Below are 7,703 nucleotides of genomic sequence, written 5' to 3'. Positions count from 1 at the left end.
TCAGGAGAGTAAACAGGGTGGGTTCAGTGGTGGTGGCAGCTGCAGAGAGGTGTTTTGGGTGTGTGAGACATCAGGAGAGAAAACAGGGTGGTTTCAGTGGTGGTGGCAGCTGCAGAGAGGTGTTTTGGGTGTGTGAGACATCAGGAGAGTAAACAGGGTGGGTTCAGTGGTGGTGGCAGCTGCAGAGAGGTGTTTTGGGTGTGTGAGACATCAGGAGAGTAAACAGGGTGGGTTCAGTGGTGGTGGCAGCTGCAGAGAGGTGTTTTGGGTGTGTGAGACATCAGGAGAGTAAACAGGGTGGGTTCAGTGGTGGTGGCAGCTGCAGAGAGGTGTTTTGGGTGTGTGAGACATCAGGAGAGTAAACAGGGTGGGTTCAGTGGTGGTGGCAGCTGCAGAGAGGTGTTTTGGGTGTGTGAGACATCAGGAGAGTAAACAGGGTGGGTTCAGTGGTGGTGGCAGCTGCAGAGAGGTGTTTTGGGTGTGTGAGACATCAGGAGAGTAAACAGGGTGGTTCAGTGGTGGTGGCAGCTGCAGAGAGGTGTTTTGGGTGTGTGAGACATCAGGAGAGTAAACAGGGTGGGTTCAGTGGTGGTGGCAGCTGCAGAGAGGTGTTTTGGGTGTGTGAGACATCAGGAGAGACTGTTGGCCTGAAGTAGGGCTAAATAGGTTTAAATAGTATGGTATTAATACTTGTTGTGAGTGTATTGTTAGATGGTATAGTATGTATTAATACTTGTTGTGAGTGTAGTGTTAGATGGTATGGTATGTATTAATACTTGTTGTGAGTGTAGTGTTAGATGGTATAGTATGTATTTATACTTGTTGTGAGTGTAGTGTTAGATGGTATGGTATGTATTAATACTTGTTGTGAGTGTATTGTTAGATGGTATGGTATGTATTAATACTTGTTGTGAGTGTAGTGTTAGATGGTATGGTATGTATTAATACTTGTTGTGAGTGTAGTGTTAGATGGTAGGGTATTTATTAATACTTGTTGTGAGTGTAGTGTTAGATGGTAGGGTATGTATTAATACTTGTTGTGAGTGTATTGTTAGATGGTATGGTATGTATTAATACTTGTTGTGAGTGTAGTGTTAGATGGTATAGTATGTATTAATACTTGTTGTGAGTGTAGTGTTAGATGGTATGGTATGTATTAATACTTGTTGTGAGTGTAGTGTTAGATGGTATAGTATGTATTAATACTTGTTGTGAGTGTAGTGTTAGATGGTAGGGTATTTATTAATACTTGTTGTGAGTGTAGTGTTAGATGGTAGGGTATTTATTAATACTTGTTGTGAGTGTAGTGTTAGATGGTATGGTATGTATTAATACTTGTTGTGAGTGTAGTGTTAGATGGTAGGGTATGTATTAATACTTGTTGTGAGTGTAGTGTTAGATGGTAGGGTATGTATTAATACTTGTTGTGAGTGTAGCGTTAGATGGTATGGTATGTATTAATACTTGTTGTGAGTGTAGTGTTAGATGGTAGGGTATTTATTAATACTTGTTGTGAGTGTAGTGTTAGATCGTAGGGTATGTATTAATACTTGTTGTGAGTGTAGTGTTAGATGGGTATGGTATGTATTAATACTTGTTGTGAGTGTAGTGTTAGATGGTATGGTATGTATTAATACTTGTTGTGAGTGTAGTGTTAGATGGTAGGGTATGTATTAATATTTGTTGTGAGTGTAGTGTTAGATGGTATGGTATGTATTAATACTTGTTGTGAGTGTAGTATTAGATGGTATGGTATGTATTAATACTTGTTGTGAGTGTAGTATTAGATGGTATGGTATTAATTAATACTTGTTGTGAGTGTAGTATTAGATGGTATGGTATTAATTAATACTTGTTGTGAGTGTAGTGTTAGATGGTAGGGTATTTATTAATACTTGTTGTGAGTGTAGTGTTAGATGGTAGGGTATTTATTAATACTTGTTGTGAGTGTAGCGTTAGATGGGTATTTGCTGTATTCTTTGTTGTTGTTGATATACTCCAGCCTAGTAGGTGGCAGTAATGCAACATTTATTGGATGCCAACCCGCCGTTAAACCTGAGCATTGTTTTGGAAGAAGAAGAAGAAGAAGAAGAAGAAGAAGAAGAAGAAGAAGAAGAAGAAGAAGAAACGTTCCAGCCAATGAAAATGGGAGAAAGTGGTCTCTTCCAGCCAATGAGAAGTTAGCCCGGAACTCTCCTGACGCCTCTCATATTACAGCAGCAAGCATGGGGAAGACTGGAACACCGGGTGGAAAGATCAACAGACCCAAGACAGTAAGTTACACATATAAAACCTAACTTTACTTTGATATTTACACCAGTACGAGATGTAGAAAGGTTACTTCATCATAACCTAGAACCAGAAAGACAGCTCGTTTAATGTCGAAGGTAAAATTACATCCAAGAAGTTCGTGTTAGCAAAACGGCTAACTAGCTAAGCTGCAGTTAGATCACATGGCATTATTTCGTTATGACACATTTCAATGTAAGCTCGCTAGCTACAACGTTGTTATTTCTAGTAACACTGCACCAAAAAAATGTAAAATTTTAATTAAGATGTGAATCTATACTGTCTACGGCGTGTTACTAGCTAGCTAAAACCCCAGAAAGCCTTGCTGTCTCATGTTGTGATGTATGTTCATCAGGAGCTGGGCAAGAAGCTCTATAAGCGGCGGAGGAATCTGACCCGCGAGAAGAGGAGGAGACACATCAAGGTGGGAGCTGTGGTGGACGAAGGACTCACCACCATCCACCATCTCAGGAAGAGAAAGTAGGTCCTGTTTCCAGACTGTTTGTAATTCATACTGTAAGCCAGTGGTTGTTAACCAGGGGTACCCCCTAGGGGATACTTGAAGCCTCATGGGACCGGGCAGAGACAAATGTACTTGGTGGTTCGGTCATAGATATAATAAAACAGTGGTATATTTATGGGTAGATTAACCAACAAAGATGGAGAACAACAAGCATGAGCAAACTGCCTGACCAATGGGCCTGTGTTCTGAATGTGGTTGGCCAGGATCCTGACCAGGTGAAGTGTTGTTGTCTAGGATCCTGACCAGGTGAAGTGTTGTTGTCTAGGATCCTGACCAGGTGAAGTGTTGTTGTCTAGGATCCTGACCAGGTGAAGTGTTGTTGTCCAGGATCCTGACCAGGTGAAGTGTTGTTGTTGTTGTCCAGGATCCTGACCAGGTGAAGTGTTGTTGTTGTCCAGGATCCTGACCAGGTAAAGTGTTGTTGTTGTCCAGGATCCTGACCAGGTGAAGTGTTGTTGTCCAGGATCCTGACCAGGTGAAGTGTTGTTGTCTAGGATCCTGACCAGGTGAAGTGTTGTTGTCCAGGATCCTGACCAGGTGAAGTGTTGTTGGCCAGGATCCTGACCAGGTGAAGTGTTGTTGTCCAGGATCCTGACCAGGTGAAGTGTTGTTGGCCAGGATCCTGACCAGGTGAAGTGTTGTTGGCCAGGATCCTGACCAGGTGAAGTGTTGTTGTTGTCCAGGATCCTGACCAGGTGAAGTGTTGTTGTCTAGGATCCTGACCAGGTGAAGTGTTGTTGTCTAGGATCCTGACCAGGTGAAGTGTTGTTGTCCAGGATCCTGACCAGGTGAAGTGTTGTTGTCTAGGATCCTGACCAGGTGAAGTGTTGTTGTCTAGGATCCTGACCAGGTGAAGTGTTGTTGTCCAGGATCCTGACCAGGTGAAGTGTTGTTGTCCAGGATCCTGACCAGGTGAAGTGTTGTTGTCCAGGATCCTGACCAGGTGAAGTGTTGTTGTTGTCCAGGATCCTGACCAGGTGAAGTGTTGTTGTTGTCCAGGATCCTGACCAGGTGAAGTGTTGTTGTTGTCCAGGATCCTGACCAGGTGAAGTGTTGTTGTTGTCCAGGATCCTGACCAGGTGAAGTGTTGTTGTTGTCCAGGATCCTGACCAGGTGAAGTGTTGTTGTCCAGGATCCTGACCAGGTGAAGTGTTGTTGTCCAGGATCCTGACCAGGTGAAGTGTTGTTGTTGTCCAGGATCCTGACCAGGTGAAGTGTTGTTGTCCAGGATCCTGACCAGGTGAAGTGTTGTTGTTGTCCAGGATCCTGACCAGGTGAAGTGTTGTTGTTGTCCAGGATCCTGACCAGGTGAAGTGTTGTTGTTGTCCAGGATCCTGACCAGGTGAAGTGGTGTTGTTGTCCAGGATCCTGACCAGGTGAAGTGTTGTTGTCTAGGATCCTGACCAGGTGAAGTGTTGTTGTTGGCCAGGATCCTGACCAGGTGAAGTGTTGTTGTTGGCCAGGATCCTGACCAGGTGAAGTGTTGTTGTTGGCCAGGATCCTGACCAGGTGAAGTGTTGTTGTTGTTGTCCAGGATCCTGACCAGGTGAAGTGTTGTTGTTGTTGTCCAGGATCCTGACCAGGTGAAGTGTTGTTGGCCAGGATCCTGACCAGGTGAAGTGTTGTTGGCCAGGATCCTGACCAGGTGAAGTGTTGTTGTTGGCCAGGATCCTGACCAGGTGAAGTGTTGTTGTTGTCCAGGATCCTGACCAGGTGAAGTGTTGTTGTTGTTGTCCAGGATCCTGACCAGGTGAAGTGTTGTTGTTGTTGTCCAGGATCCTGACCAGGTGAAGTGTTGTTGGCCAGGATCCTGACCAGGTGAAGTGTTGTTGGCCAGGATCCTGACCAGGTGAAGTGTTGTTGTTGGCCAGGATCCTGACCAGGTGAAGTGTTGTTGTTGTCCAGGATCCTGACCAGGTGAAGTGTTGTTGTCCAGGATCCTGACCAGGTGAAGTGTTGTTGTCCAGGATCCTGACCAGGTGAAGTGTTGTTGTCTAGGATCCTGACCAGGTGAAGTGTTGTTGTCTAGGATCCTGACCAGGTGAAGTGTTGTTGTTGTTGTCCAGGATCCTGACCAGGTGAAGTGTTGTTGGCCAGGATCCTGACCAGGTGAAGTGTTGTTGGCCAGGATCCTGACCAGGTGAAGTGTTGTTGTTGGCCAGGATCCTGACCAGGTGAAGTGTTGTTGTTGTCCAGGATCCTGACCAGGTGAAGTGTTGTTGTCCAGGATCCTGACCAGGTGAAGTGTTGTTGTCCAGGATCCTGACCAGGTGAAGTGTTGTTGTCTAGGATCCTGACCAGGTGAAGTGTTGTTGTCTAGGATCCTGACCAGGTGAAGTGTTGTTGTCCAGGATCCTGACCAGGTGAAGTGTTGTTGTCCAGGATCCTGACCAGGTGAAGTGTTGTTGTTGTCCAGGATCCTGACCAGGTGAAGTGTTGTTGTTGTCCAGGATCCTGACCAGGTGAAGTGTTGTTGTCCAGGATCCTGACCAGGTGAAGTGTTGTTGTCCAGGATCCTGACCAGGTGAAGTGTTGTTGTCCAGGATCCTGACCAGGTGAAGTGTTGTTGTCTAGGATCCTGACCAGGTGAAGTGTTGTTGTCTAGGATCCTGACCAGGTGAAGTGTTGTTGTCCAGGATCCTGACCAGGTGAAGTGTTGTTGTCCAGGATCCTGACCAGGTGAAGTGTTGTTGTTGTCCAGGATCCTGACCAGGTGAAGTGTTGTTGTTGTCCAGGATCCTGACCAGGTGAAGTGTTGTTGTTGTCCAGGATCCTGACCAGGTGAAGTGTTGTTGTCTAGGATCCTGACCAGGTGAAGTGTTTTTGTCCAGGATCCTGACCAGGTGAAGTGTTGTTGTCCAGGATCCTGACCAGGTGAAGTGTTGTGGTTGTTTTGAATCCTAGGGTGTATGGTAGTAGTACCCAGGTCTTGGTTGCTGTGGTCTGATTGGCTTCTTGAGCTGCTGTGGTCTGATTGGCTTGTTGAGCTGCTGTGTTTGTTCCTTCGCTCCATCATCATGTTGCAGCCCCAGAGCCAACATCACTCTGTAGTCTGTTGGTGTTGTTGATGATGATTGTCGTCCCTGCTCAGCCCCAGAGCCAACATCACTCTGTAGTCTGAAAGTGATGTTTGTCATCCCTGCTCAGCTCCAGAGCCAACATCACTCTGTAGTCTGATGTTGTTGATGATTGTCGTCCCTGCTCAGCTCCAGAGCCAACATCACTCTGTAGTCTGATGTTGTTGTTGATGATTGTCGTCCCTGCTCAGCCCCAGAGCCAACATCACTCTGTAGTCTGATGTTGTTGATGATTGTCGTCCCTGCTCAGCTCCAGAGCCAACATCACTCTGTAGTCTGATGTTGTTGTTGATGATTGTCGTCCCTGCTCAGCTCCAGAGCCAACATCACTCTGTAGTCTGATGTTGTTGTTGATGATTGTCGTCCCTGCTCAGCCCCAGAGCCAACATCACTCTGTAGTCTGATGTTGTTGATGATTGTCGTCCCTGCTCAGCTCCAGAGCCAACATCACTCTGTAGTCTGATGTTGTTGTTGATGATTGTCGTCCCTGCTCAGCTCCAGAGCCAACATCACTCTGTAGTCTGATGTTGTTGATGATTGTCGTCCCTGCTCAGCTCCAGAGCCAACATCACTCTGTAGTCTGATGTTGTTGTTGATGATTGTCGTCCCTGCTCAGCTCCAGAGCCAACATCACTCTGTAGTCTGATGTTGTTGATGATTGTCGTCCCTGCTCAGCCCCAGAGCCAACATCACTCTGTAGTCTGATGTTGTTGATGATGATTGTCGTCCCTGCTCAGCTCCAGAGCCAACATCACTCTGTAGTCTGATGTTGTTGATGATTGTCGTCCCTGCTCAGCCCCAGAGCCAACATCACTCTGTAGTCTGATGTTGTTGATGATTGTCGTCCCTGCTCAGCTCCAGAGCCAACATCACTCTGTAGTCTGATGTTGTTGATGATTGTCGTCCCTGCTCAGCCCCAGAGCCAACATCACTCTGTAGTCTGATGTTGTTGATGATTGTCGTCCCTGCTCAGCTCCAGAGCCAACATCACTCTGTAGTCTGATGTTGTTGATGATTGTCGTCCCTGCTCAGCCCCAGAGCCAACATCACTCTGTAGTCTGATGTTGTTGATGATTGTCGTCCCTGCTCAGCTCCAGAGCCAACATCACTCTGTAGTCTGATGTTGTTGATGATTGTCGTCCCTGCTCAGCTCCAGAGCCAACATCACTCTGTAGTCTGATGTTGTTGTTGATGATTGTCGTCCCTGCTCAGCTCCAGAGCCAACATCACTCTGTAGTCTGATGTTGTTGATGATTGTCGTCCCTGCTCAGCTCCAGAGCCAACATCACTCTGTAGTCTGTTGTTGTTGTTGATGATTGTCCCCCTGCTCAGCTCCAGAGCCAACTTCACTCTGTAGTCTGATGTTGTTGATGATTGTCGTCCCTGCTCAAGGTAGAGCCAACATCACTCTGTAGTCTGATGTTGTTGATGATGATTGTCGTCCCTGCTCAGCTCCAGAGCCAACATCACTCTGTAGTCTGATGTTGTTGATGATTGTCGTCCCTGCTCAGCTCCAGAGCCAACATCACTCTGTAGTCTGATGTTGTTGATGATTGTCGTCCTGCTCAGCTCCAGAGCCAACATCACTCTGTAGTCTGATGTTGCTGATGATTGTCGTCTCTGCTCAGCTCAGAGCCAACATCACTCTGTAGTCTGATTTGATGATTGTCGTCCCTGCTCAGCTCCAGAGCCAACATCACTCTGTAGTCTGATGTTGTTGTGATGATTGTCGTCCCTGCTCAGCTCCAGAGCCAACATCACTCTGTAGTCTGATTGTTGTTGATGATTGTCCCCTGCTCAGCTCCAGAGCCAAC

This window comes from Oncorhynchus keta, unplaced genomic scaffold, assembly GCF_023373465.1.
Source record: "Oncorhynchus keta strain PuntledgeMale-10-30-2019 unplaced genomic scaffold, Oket_V2 Un_contig_3287_pilon_pilon, whole genome shotgun sequence".
Lineage (NCBI taxonomy): Eukaryota > Metazoa > Chordata > Actinopteri > Salmoniformes > Salmonidae > Oncorhynchus > Oncorhynchus keta.
This window is presented reverse-complemented; position numbering follows the sequence as displayed.